The sequence below is a fragment of the Podarcis melisellensis genome, assembly GCF_964234715.1.
Source record: "Podarcis melisellensis genome assembly, chromosome: 7".
In the NCBI taxonomy this organism is placed as follows: domain Eukaryota; kingdom Metazoa; phylum Chordata; class Lepidosauria; order Squamata; family Lacertidae; genus Podarcis; species Podarcis melisellensis.
Genome location: NC_138539.1, coordinates 8,963,063 through 8,977,152, shown reverse-complemented (window position 1 = coordinate 8,977,152; position 14,090 = coordinate 8,963,063).

The window sequence follows — 14,090 nt, the reverse complement described above, 5'->3', positions numbered from 1 at the left end:
TTGTGGGGGGGTCAGCAGGGGGAATCCAGAGCAGGCTTAATTAGCGAATCATTTTTATCTGCAAATCATGGCATGGCCTTTGTTTGACACTTTTAAATTTCTCATTCTGGCAGTTTTTAGGTTAATTATAGAAGATGCGCAGCAGGTGGCTAGAGCTGGTGATACAGGCAGGTGTGGGGAAATTTTCAATCTATACACATCTGCAATTATGTTGGCATTTGAGCTGCATTGACATGCAGTGTGGCTTTCTATTACTCCCCCACTTCTTGCCACTGCCTGCTGCACCCATAAGCTCCAGTGAACTACTTTGGAAATGCTGAAGTTATAGAAGTACACCCCTAAGCAATACAATAACTTAGAGATGTTCCTCCACCTTTTCAATAAACTAGAATTTTGGCATCATCCAATGAGATCTTCTTCACGACACCTAATTAAATTGAGGAATGCACTGTTACATGATGTGGTGGTAAAGGTACCCCTGCCCGTATGGGCCAGTCTTGACAGACTCTAGGGTTGTGCGCTCATCTCACTCTAGAGGCTGGGAGCCAGCGCTGTCCGCAGACACTTCCGGGTCATGTGGCCAGCGTCACGAAGCTGCTCCGGCGAACCGGCACCAGAGCAGCGCATGGAAACGCCATTTACCTTCCCGCTGGAGTGGTACCTATTTATCTACTTGCACTTAAGGGTGCTTTCAAACTGCTAGGTGGGCAGGAGCTGGGACCGAGCAACGGGAGCTCACCCCGCTACAGGGATTCGAACCGCCGGCCATGCGATCGGCAAGTCCTAGGCGCTGAGGTTTTACCCACAGCGCCACCCGCATCCCATGTGGTGGTAGCCACTGGTTTAAGATTGCTTTGAAAGGTGAGTTTGGCAAATTCATGGAGGGTGAGTCTACCAGTGGTTACTAGATAGGAGAGCTTTACCCAGCCTCCAGGCAGAATCCAACCACATACCATTTCATGGGGAGCAACCAAGGGTATTGGCTATTGTCTTCACATTGTGCTTTGATAAAGTAAAGGTAAAGGGACCCCTGACCATTAGGTCCAGTCGTGACCAACTCTGGGGTTGCGGCGCTCATCTCGCTTTATTGGCTGAGGGAGCCGGCGTACAGCTTCCGGGTCATGTGGCCAGCATGACTAAGTGGCTTCTGGCGAAGCAGAGCAGCGCACGGAAATGCTGTTTACCTTCCCGCCAGAGCGGTACCTATTTATCTACTTGCACTTTGACGTGCTTTCGAACTGCTAGGTTGGCAGGAGCAGGGACCGAGCAACGGGAGCTCACCCCGTCGCGGGGATTCGAACCGACAACCTTCTGATCAGCAAGTCCTAGGCTCTGTGGTTTAACCCACAGCGCCACCCGTGTCCCTTTGTGCCTTGATACTGTACTACAATTGTCATGGCTAATGGACGGGGATGATGGGAGTTGTAGTCCAGCAACATCTGGAGAGCATCACACTATTTCTGTCCTAGAGGATCTGATTGGTCACTATACCAAAAAGTATGCGGTCTTTAGACTGACCCAGCAGAGTTCTTCTTATGTTCCTTTGTTCCCCTCAGTGTGCTTTGTGTTTGGGAGGAGGTTCTAGGTCTATCAAGGGTCCTTTCTCCAACCCTCTACCCTGCACCTGCCCTTTCAATGTAGGTTTGTGAGAACACTCTCACCTGAATCATGAGTGGCTGCAGTGCTGATAAAGAACCTGAAATCCTATGGGAACCACAGTGCTGAAGAAGAAGAAGAAGAAGAAGAAGAAGAAGAAGAAGAAGAAGAAGAAGAAGAAGAAGAAGAAGAAGAAGACCATTTTCTTTGCTTGAAAATTACATTTCCAAAAGCGAACACTGGATTTTGGTGAAAAAAGCCTGATCGCTCTTTGAAAGACTGTAAGAGAGAGAATTAAACTGAAATCTGTACATTCAACGCATCATCAATAAATTTTAGCACTTATATTTCACATTTCAAATACTGAAAGCACGGCACACATTATCAGCGACAACCCTGCAGAGTAGCTCAGCGTTATTATTTCCATTTTGTAGATGAGAGGTGACAGCAGAGTGATGCTGGCTTACCTAAGGCCACCTACTGAGTTCCCACTTGAGGCGAGATTTGATCTGGGGGGCCTTCAAGCTTACATCTCGTACTCTTTGCCATGCACATGGGAGAAAGTATATGTGTGCTCCCTAGATTTTCAAATGCCATATGGAGGTATCATTGAGAAATTGCTCCCTGTTGACAAGGGGCAAGGAACCTCTGTCCTGGGGTTTGAATGCAGCCCTGAAAGCCTCTCAGATTGGTCCTCAAAACTTTCCCCACCCCTTACGAGCCCTGCTCCATGACCTTCACAAATAGTGTTGCCTGGATAGAATGTGTCCTTGATCTGTGATCATGCTTCTTGCTTACCTGAATGGAGGTCTGTGTGTGTGTGTGTCTGTCTGTAAACCTCAGACTTTTGCACAGCTGGAATGCCACCAACTGTGCAAAGGTAAGAGTCACACATTCTGCCTCTGGCCCTGATCAACACACTCACATGGTCTCCAGAAGGTAATGTGGCACTCAGGCTGAAAAAATTTCTTCACCTCCGCCATTGGTGATAATATCACAATGGGGGGCAGTAAAGGTGTTAAACAATTCTTAAGTTCAAATTCTTCTGATGAACTTCGTTGCAGACACAAGGCTATGTGAGTGTCAATATATGCAAGAACTTTGTGTGTGTGTTTTAAATTTATTTTTTTATAACAGCCAGTAAAGTGAGCAAGGCCTATGTTTGTCTTTGACCACATTTCCTTCCTAGTGGTATCCCTCTTGTTTTTCACATTGTGGGCATTTCCAAAAGTATTGTATTGTATCACCTTGACTAATATGACCTAATCTTCAAGGTGGTTGGTCAGCTCATGGCTGAATGAGTCTAAGCATTCAAGGAAAAAACCCATCTCAGTCCATTCAGCTGCTCAGTAATCACTTTCAGAAGGCAGGACCCAGCTAGACTAATAAGTTTCCATACCCAAATCCAGGGCCTGGAAGAAATGTCCACCTGTCTTGGGTCAACGAGGCCAGTGGCTTGTCATGATTCATGGGGATACCAACCATCAAGGAGAGGTGGTGGCCCTGGTAAGAGGAGGCCATTAGTTCTTGATTCCCCAAGTCCATGAGAGAAGAGAAGCTTTGAGTGAATGGAGAGCAAGGTGGAAAGTTCAGAACCATGGACAGAGCTCCAGCCCCTAAGCCATCTCAGCAAACTCTTGGGGCAAAAAAATGAATTTCATAGCAGAGCTATATAGACATGGATTACATGTCCTACCCCCTTGAGTGCTGTCTCCTAGTCAGTTTAAGGCCTGGTGTCTTCTTCTGTAGCTGCTGGCTTTTTTGAGGTATCGGGCAGAGATTTGGTTTTGGGGTGCAATTGCACACAAATTGTGCAGTTGGGAAAAAAGTATTAGTCTGGCCGTGTTGTTTTGGCTTGCAAAGTTATACTGTGTTTTCTCCAGGATGCCCAGTACAATTTGACTAAAGAAGCTATCTGTTTATTTTATTTTTTAAATTTATTTATTCAAAGTTATAACAAAACATATTTTCCAAAAACATACCCTTATTCCCCCCCGTTTTTCCTCCCCCTCCCCCCCACAAAACCCATCCTCCACCCCCCAACTTCCCTCAGTTCCAGTCTTTGGTTTCTCCAATAACACTATTTTCTGCATGTTACAGAATTGTGTAGATCTTCAAACTGTTTAGCTAATTATTATCAATAAAAAATTTGTGAATGTTTATTCAAAACCTGCCAAGGAGTCCAGTTCGCTTTGTTGCATCTTCAAATACTTTGTAAAAGGTTCCCATTCATCCTTAAAGTCACAGTTATCCTTGTCCCATAACCTATATGTCAATTTTGCCAGTTCTGCATAGTCCATCAATTTTTCTTGCCATGATTCTTTAGTTGGGGTTTCTTCAGGGGCACATATCTGTTCTTCAAGTACACCTCAAGCTTAAGTTTAAGTGGAATTTGGTTGCAGGTGACGGGTATGTGGAACACTCTCCCCCATCTCCAATAAAGATTTCTGACAATATCAAAACTCTTTAGCTTCCCTAAATCGTTAAAATGTTTTTACTTTAAATATTTGCTTATTCATTTGACAGGAATAATATATTTCTTTAAACATTTGCTTATTCATTTGACAGGAATAATATATTGCTTAATCATCAAAACCTCTAAGCTGCTTATGTAAAGCAATATAAAATATATGTTAAAAATGACAAATAAAATCAAATGCTAAATAAACAAGTTGACTTGTTTCTTTCCCAGAAAGCTAAGTAAAATCAGTAGCTATTTTTTAAAAAAAATTCAAAGCATAATAAAATTAATTAATTGTTAAAAGACACATCAAAATTACATGTCTCGCCTAAGAATTATTATTATTTTTAACGCAGGTGTCAAAAACAATGCCCCTGGCATTTTGTCCAACTAGGAACTCAAGGAACTAGGAACAATATTTTCTGCTCTTTTTTCTGCTGTTGAAGGAATCTGAGGGGGATCCTGATAACAGCACTGCAAATGCCTTTAGAATGATGAGTGCCAGTTGGAATTCCTGTCACTCTGACCCTCAGGATGGATTTCAGTTTTCAGCAAACTCTCTTAGAAAACAAAGGTACCTTCCGATGGCAGTGGAGGTGAGAGGGAGTTGTGTCACTGGTGTACCAATGGCCCAGCAAGCCGAAACCTCCCCTTAATTTGACAGCAATGCCTTTGACACTGACATTGACTTGGGATGTAGCTGACAACTGGGAAAACAGCATTGGTCAAGTAAACAACCGGGCTTAACAAAACTGCTCAGCCTGAACGAGTGGACATAATTAGCAGGGAGCAGAGCTAATGGGATTTCGAGCCCAGAGTGTTTCAGAAGAGAGGCAGCTCAGAGGTTTCTGGACTTTCCTCCTAATGTTGCATATGGGAGGAGTTAAGCAAAGAGGGGAAAATAATGTGCTGGAAGACTAACATGGCCATTGTTGGTGTTAGCCTGGCTTCATTTTATGAAGCAAGGGCTCCGAAGAGTGTGTGGCAGAGGCAGGGGACCAGGAGAGTGACCCAGAAGAGAAGACCAGTGATTTATGTGTGCCTCACCATTTGCAAGGCAGGAGCCAGAAGAAAAGGGAATGCCAGGACAGTCTGAGGTGGAGGAAGGTATTCAGGATGTGGCAGAGGAAGAAGGGACAACGCAGGGGTCAGTGTCAGCTTCGCCTTTGAGCCAGTGCCAACAACTGGGCTCAACCTCTTCAGTCCCGACTGGGAAGGCGAGCTGGAAAAGCACTCCCAGAGACCTTCCACTGCAGGGAGCAGGTCTAAGTGCTGTGGACTCACAACTTAGAGCTCTGAGCACCAAACTCAGTTCCAAAAGTCAGCAGAGCACAGCAGAGTATGAACCACACAAATGACAGCTCTGCAGTAGAACTTCTTTTATTCTCTACAGCTACTGCATAAACTAACTAAAGACTAATCGGAGACGCTGGACTGTATGAGTGTTACAGCTGCTTGAGAAGTCACCTTATCTATATACAGATAACACTCAGACTCCCACAGGCTGGAGCGGAAGAAGTGCTGAGCAAAATCTGCCCCTCCTTTCTGAAACATTGTCAGCAGATTTTTGCAGTGGGAGGGGTGAAACATCCTCAGTCAGCAGACCCCCCCCCTTCCCTCACTCCACTATCTCCTAGAACCAGGAGGGGTTTGAAAAGGGAAGAGCAGGGACGACTTCCATGCAGAAGTCTCAGGTTGTGGACTCGCAATCCATCACAGGAGGGTATGTAAGCTGGAGGGAAGAAGGGGCACCGCTTCTGCTGCAAGGGGTCGATAGAGCCCAGATATGTGCAGAGATGCCTAGAAGCATGTAAGTTTTTTTTATCTTCAGTACTGTGGAAGCTGCTGTGAGTGTTTCTCTTACCAATAAAGTATTAACTATCAGACGTGTGTCTTCCTTACTTGGGATGTGCTAATCACAGCAACAAAAGGAACTTTAAGTTTTAACCAGCTTGCTATGAAAAAAGAGGGCTTTTGAGTGTCCTAAATGTAGTCTGATATAATGCCTAATTGGGAACTGAGCAAGTCGGAGAACTAATAAGCTAAACATCTTTGATGACAGGAAATTAATGTTGGGACACAGCAAAAATCTGTTTTATTTGGTATTTTATGTGTTATATGACAATTTAATTAAACACCAAGGTAACCCAAGCAAATAATTCCCTTGTGAAATAAACCAAGAATGACCAACTTCCTTTAGTTGGAAGGGGTCAGGGGAGGCAAGCGCTTTGCCAATTTACATTTTATGATGCCATCATCTGAGGTTTCACCATGAAATTAATGAGATAAATCCAATCATCTGTAGCTACGTTTCCTTAATGCAAATGTGGGGTGACATAGAAAGCTGCCTTATAAGGAGTCAAACCATTGGCCCATCTACCTCAGTATAAGGTCTACACTCACTGGCAGGGTTTCAGACAAGGACTCTCTCCCAGACCCACCCAGAGATGCTGGGGATTGAAACTAGAATCTTCCGCATTCAAAGCAGATGCTCTACCACTGAACTATGGGCCTCCCTGAAGTGTAGGCGGGTTCCCATGAAGCAAGACACAGTGATAACAGCAAGAACCTTTATTGAGTTCACAGAACTGGACAGCAGGGGCAAAGCAACAGCTTATATGCATTTCTGAAGACCTGGGCCACTCCCACTCTCAACATGATTGGCTGTCTAAACTCCCAAGCTGCGAATCAGAACTCAGAGTTTGAGGGCCAATGGCAGTGGCCCAAATCCTGAAACGTTATGTGATTGGATATCATGTATCGAATCAGAACACAGGGGCTCAGAATCCTTAGTCCACACTCAAGCTCAGGTAAACACAGACCACTGAATACATAACACTCCTCATATGAAAGAGTTGGTTAATTCCTGCTGAGGATGCACAGGGCTGCTGCTCAGAGGAGCAGATGTTTATTCTTGCCAAAGCAGCTGGTGGAAAGTGACTTCCTGCCCTCAGTGCTGCTCTGGTCGGGCTATGTCTGCTGCTTAGCAGCAGGAGGAGTGAGGGAAAGTAATAGGACATGATGAGCTTGGGCAACGGTAGGGAACTGGATCTGTCTGGTGGGCTGGATCCAACTTTGGCCAACTTTGCCAGGTAGCTTTGAATGAGTTCACTCTCATTCCCAATGTCCACATAAAATCCCAACTATGTTTTGACCTGCCCCACACCTGTATCTGGGCTTAGATGTACACCTTGTCTTAGATGATGCTGCACCCTTGAAGTAATGGGTTTGCATCTTGGGAGCGGTCCTGAATCCAACCCAACTCCTGGATGGTCAAGTGGTGAGTACCAGAAGTGGCAATGTACCAGAAGTGTCCTTTCCTTGAAAAGTCAGACTGGGCTACACATACTCTCTGGTGATATCCAGTAGACGTTATTGAAATGTGTTCTATGTGAGACTGCCCTTGAAGAGTGTCCAGAGACTTCAGAGGATTCAAAACACAACTGCTAGGCTTTAGAGCACCCTTTCTCAACTTTGGGTCCCCAGATGTTCTTGAACTACAACTCCCATCATCCCTGGCCACTGGCCACGCTGGCTAGGAATGATGGGAGTTGCGTAGTCCAGCCACTTCTGGGGTCCCAAAGCTGAGAAAGGCTGCTTTAGAGCTAACCTCTGGGTGTTGCTGAACTCAAGCTTCCACCAGTCCCAGCCAACATGGCCAAGGTTTAAGGATGTTGGAAGCAGCATATGAAAGGGTATGAATTCCCCATCCCTGCTCTGGAATCTGGAAAGCTAGAGTACTAGTTGGATTGATCAAGCATATTACTCTGATACTGTCCCTGCAAAAAGAGAGAGCCATTTTAATAGAAGGGATGACATCCCAGCTCTGACCCGATGAGTTTAATGTGTGTTATAATCTTCATGACCTGCATAAAAGGACTAGGATGTTCTCACTCTTAGACACCGCAACTTCTGAGGCTGCAGCTGACATTATAGCAATTACCCTGCCCTTGTTTGGGGTCTCATTGTCTTTGATGAGACACTGTGTGACTGGATCCCACCACGGTACAGGAGAAATGGAACTCCGGGTGAGAGAATGCCTCATTCCATTTCTTGCTGATCTTTCCAAATGCATCCAAATTAAATGTCATCCTATTAAAAGTGATCCGTCTGAAAAGAAATATTACTCCCTCCTTTCCCCTCTTTCTTTCCAAGCCATAGAGCACCCAGGAGGGGAAAAAGGACAGAAAGGTGAAAGGGAGACAACAGTCACATTCTTCTTGGAATGATTCAGCTTTAAGTTCTAAATGAGTCACCATCACGGAATCCATAAAGTTTATAATTAAAAGTATGCAGGTGCATGAATATGGACTCAGCTTTCTCGCTTGTGCTTTAGAGATCTATAAAAGCCTCAGACATTGCCAGAGTTGAACTGAATTAACCATAAATAATGCAGATACCCAGAGAATCCCGACATCTGCTGTTTTTGTAGAGATCGTACACCCATCACTATTAGCTCCATTTTCCTTTGGCTCATAGTTATTCTGCAACCGACATTCGCTATGAGGGTGGGGAGACACTTTAAACAGGCATAGAGTCCTCACTATGTTAATTCCGAATTGCTCTGAGCCATGATGAAACATTATTCTGGGGTCATGGACTGATGTTCTGCAAGCCGAAGAGTCGAAACCCTTGACAAGAGAAAATAAATTACTTCTCAGCTCTGGGTACCTGTTGCCTTTTCCCTCTTCACAATAATATCCCATTTAAATTCTCGATTGCTTTTTAGAAATTTGTGCCCTCAAAACATATGTAAACACATGCACTCCATTCCCAGAGTAACATTCTTCTTTAAAAATTAAAAAAATGGTTCTCTTTATTGACTTCTGTTGTTAATGTGCTGTTGAGAACATGATGGGCAATAGATTGGTGGTAGAGAAAGTCCCAGGTTCAGTCCCTGACATATCTTGCTAGAAAGGTAAAAAAGGTAAAGGAGCCCTGGATGTCCAGTCAAAGGTGACTATGGGTTGCAGCACTCATCTTGCTTTCAGGCCAAGGGAGCCGGCGTTTGTCCACAGACAGCTTTCCAGGTCATGTGGCCAGCAGGACTAAACCGCTTCTGCCGCAACGAAACACTGTGATGGAAGCCAGAGCGCACGGAAACGCCATTTACCTTCCTGCCACAGCGGTACCTATTTATCTACTTGCACTGCTGTTCTTTTGAACTGCTAGGTTGGCAGGAGCTGGGACAGGGCAACAGGAGCTCACTACATCACGGGGATTCGAACTGCCAACCTTCCGATCAGCAAGCCAAAGAGGCTCAGTGGTTTAGGCCACAGCACCACCTGTGTCCTGTTCATCTAGAACGATCAGCTAGAAACACCAAGAAGGGAGAGTGCTCTTGTGCTTGGGTCCTGTATGCAGGCTTCCTACAGGAGGACCACTGTGAGAACAGGATGCTGGCCCAGATGAGTCCCTGGCCTGATCCAGCAGTCTCTTCTTACATTCCCTCACATTATATATCAGTCAAGCACCTTCTCTATTGCCTCTTCAGCTCCTGTTAAAGACTTCCCTTTTTGAACGAGACTTCTAAGTGGATTTTTTAAATATCCCAGTGGGTATCTGCAGTGGATTGGAATATATATATATATGGAATATATATATATATATATATATATATATATATATATATATATATATATATATATATATATATATATAATGTCATAGTTTTAACTCTTTTTACATATCCAATTGTTTTATTTATGCCTTTTCTTGAATTATGCAATGGCTTCGTAGGAATGTCGATTCATAAATGAACTAATAACGATCGTGGTGCCGAAATGAGGGTGGATTCCACTTTTTCGCTCATTTTCCCAGAATAATTTGACATCCAGTCTCCGCCAAATTATTTTGTCCTCTGTCTGGCATTGCTGATACATATTGATAGATTAGCTTGTTTACAAAGGCAGCGGCTCAGCAGATTCCAAAAATTGCCGCAATGTGGCAGTTGACAGTGACTCACCCGAAGTACGAAGGATGGTGGGGTGAAGGAGCTCATCATATGCCAACTTTCCACCTCTCCTGTCCATCCTAAAAACGTGTATTTGTGTGTTTTGCTTTTTGGATCAGTCAGGGGAAAAACCTGTAGCTCTCCACCTACTGACACACCCTATTGTTTGCAGTGCACAGACATTAGCTAACAGGAGAAGCAACAGTTTTCATTGCACGTCTTTTAAATAGTTGGGAAAGTGGGGAAATAAACATCTTGGATTGACACTGATACATAGGTACATGAGACACTTGCAAAGCATAGTGTTTCAGAAGCCATTTTTGATAAATGATATTTCCTTTTCAACAACTGGCCTGCAAAAGGAAGGCAGTGTCATTTCTAAGTGAATCCAAATTGATCAACACTATTAAGAAGTCATTTCAGCTCCCTGCAACGTTTTGTTTGATTCTAAAATTGAGCACTTAAAATGTATGGCTTGTCCAAAGGCATAATGAAAACATTACAATCCCCCCCCCCACTTTTCTTCCTTCAGCAATAACGAGCTATAAATAAAGCTTCAAAACCTCTCACGCTGGAAAAGGAATACAGAAGCACAAGTGGTGGGAGAGTATCATATCTGAAGCTGGAGCAAAGCTAGATCAGCATGTGATATGTCTTTGTCGGAGAGCCTCAAAATGTGTGGGTGAAAGACAATGCTGTTTGTTAATGATTTTGTTTATACTGCCCTTCTGTCAAAGAAATTGGAGCAGGCGTGTAGCTCACAGATGTAGAATGTCCCAAGTTGGAGATCCCTGGTATCTCTGGTTAAGGATCATGGAGGGCAGGCATAGTCCTACCATTACACCAGGCGTGGAGAACCTTGGTCCTCCAGTTGTTATTGAATGACAGCTCCCATCACACCCAGCAGCAAGCATGGTCAATGCCTGAGGATGGTGGGAGTTGTATTTCAACATTCTCCAGCACCGTATTAGGTGGAAAGTTGAGGTGCATAGAGCTAACAGAACAGTGTGTGCAACGTTATCTGCCTTAGGCACATAGGTATTCAAGAACATCCTTTATCCCAATTCAGGCCATTGGTCCATCTACCTCAGTATTGTCTGCAATGTCTCCAGGATTTCAGATAAGGGACATTCTCACCTCTACCTGGATATGCCAGAGATTAAACATGTGGCCTTCTGCATGCAAGGGAGATGTGTCACCGCTGGAGGATACTGTCCCATAACTAAGGATGAAGTAAGCTTCAAGTGTCAGTTTTGATGGGTTTGGGGCATGGATTGGGAAGAGGTGCCATCTTGCTCTTTGCCTAAGGCAGAAAAATGCCTTAGACCAGCCCTATGAGGGTGGTGAATGCTTGGAGCAGGGATGGGTGCCTCAGGGCTAACCCCCTCTTCTCTGCCATCCCTTCTCTTTCTCTCTGACATCCATTTCTCTCTCCCTTTCTGTTTCCTCTTTTTTTCCCATGCTACCTGCAAAATAAAGAATAATAATAATAAGCCAAGTCTCCCCACCCCTGTGGGGCCACAGGGGTGGCCCCAAAGGGAAGCCTTTGCCCCCACCTCCTCAGAAGCTGCCCTCCACTGCTGCCACCACCCATTGTTGCCACCACTACCACCTGATGTGACTGGAGATACCTCAGGGAAGCCCTGGAGTACCGAAAGCAGTGTGTGTGGGGGGAAAGAAGCTGGAGGGGGGCAGAGGGGGTGCAGAGGAGGAGGTGGTGGCAGCAGCAGGCAACAAATACTGAAGGTGCCAAGCAACACACTCCTTGGGGGTGGGGAGATCTGCCACCCCTCCCAGTTTTCTGCAGCTGCCTGCCTGTGATGACGATGACTGCCTCACCGAGCTCCATGGGTGCACCAACTCTGCAGCACCTGTACCTGTGTGCAAGATAGGCCTCTGTGGGTTGTGGTTTCCACTTTGCAACAATGACCATGTTCCCTAGGACCTGGGATGTTCTCATGCAGCTGTGGTCCGCCCAGTTCATCTGCATGCACAGTTGCATGAAGAACAAAGCCAGCCTCTCCAAGTCACAAGAATCAACAGCCACCTTTATTTAAGACTGTGCTCCTCCTATGCATAGAAGAGGAAGAGTTTGGATTTGATATCCCGCTTTATCACTACCCTAAGGAGTCTCAAAGCGACTAACACTCTCCTTTCCCTTCCTTCCCCACAACAAACACTCTGTGAGGTGAGTGGGGCTGAGAGACTTCAGAGAAGTGTGACTAGCCCAAGGTCACCCAGCAGCTGCATGTGGAGGAGCGGGGAAGCGAACCCGGTTCACCAGATTACAAGTCCACTGCTCTTAACCACTACACCACACTGGCAAGCCCCATTTAACTTACTGAAACGTGTTCCCATGAGAGTATGCATTGGTTTTAGCTACACGTCTCCTGCAAATACAGTCTGGGTGGTATTCAATCAAGATTTACTCAGTGTAGACCCATTGAAATTAATGGACATGATTAAGCAAGGTCCATTAATTTCAGTGTGTCTACTCTGAGTAAAACTTAGTCAAATACCACCACTTAGTTGAATAGGCACCAGTAAAAAAAAAAAAAATCTTACTCCACTTATCATAGACCATATGTAACTACAATTAGATTCTGCCTATAAATTCCAAAGCATGAGTCTTTATCGAGAAGAGACTTTTGGCACTTGGTCACCTTCCTGCCCCCCAAGGAAAAAAGAAAAAGAAATTTGGCACTTAATTTAGTGGTGAGGCAGAAAGTGTCACTGGTGCTCAGATGAATAACCTCCCTGGGTTGTTTAAATAGCACCCTTTTCTTTTCAATATTAATTGTGGTGGAGACCAGGAATAGTAAATACCATTCTTCCTTCTATAAATCAGCTTGACACATTATGGCTTAGACGAAATCTATCCATCAGTGGTCATCAGGAATTTAATTAATGCAATAGAAAGGCAAAGAGAAAGGGAAGGAATCTGGAAAGATTTTGCACAGATGTCTGAAGAGCCTTGTTAGCTGCTAAAATGGGAGCATATTTCCGCTGTCAAAATACTTTCCTAAGCCATCTTTCTGACAAGCTTATTGCTTATTCTTATTTCCAAATTACAAAAGAGGACTTTGCAGTCAGGAGGGAGTTGCGGGGAAGGAGCTGCTGGGAGTCAGCAATACTGAGCTAGACCAATGCTCTGAGCAGCCTCCCATAACAGCCCATAACAGCCCATACACCCTATACCCTCCTAATATAAAATAAATGACGCACACACACAGAGAGAGAGAGAGAAAGAGAGAGAGAGAGAGAGAGAGAGAGAGAGAGAGAGAGAGAGAGAGAGAGAGAGAGAGAGAGAGAGAGGCATAACCCCGATATTGGACATGCAATCTAAAAAATGAAAAACAGAAGGGAATTGGAAGGTCAAAGAGAAAGAACAGTTTGACAATTCCAGAACGGAAAAGTGAGCTCTTAATCGGTACTGGAAGTATTTCAACCCAGACTGATCTCCCTGTTGTGGGTGTTCTGGCTAGGATATGGGCAGATGATGCGCTAGGAGATGAAAGGAGGAGGACAGCACCAAGACAGCACAGACATGTTCTCAGGCGATGTGGACGGCGGGACAAAAATGGAAGGTGCTTTTTGACATTCACGAGAAAGGACACAAGACATGGTTGTTGTTAACAGCTTCTGTGGCATCTGGTAGGTGTTGCTGACGAAGCAGCTCCACCAATGCATGCTACCTGAGATCCCTTTAGTTCCATGTTGTTGACCCTCCAAGGGGTATCCTCTCTGAGATTGATCTTGAGAGTGACATCCCTTCCCCCACCACACATTTGGCTTTAGATTTCATCATAGACCTTTGGGACAACTGTCCTCCATTCTTGGTGCTTGGGGAGCCTGCTGCATAATTAATGTCAATGGGACAAAGGGAAAAGGATGTGCCATTCTCCTAAGAGAGAAGATGCTGCAATAAATACGGAGACCGCAGTTCAAGGGCTGTCCTAGTTCTTTCAGTCGGCACATGGAACACCTACTCATGTCAAAAGGAGTTGTGCGCAGGGATGTGGAGCAGTGCATTGCCCTCGGATACTATTAGGAAGATTGAGATTATGCACAGATTGTCTG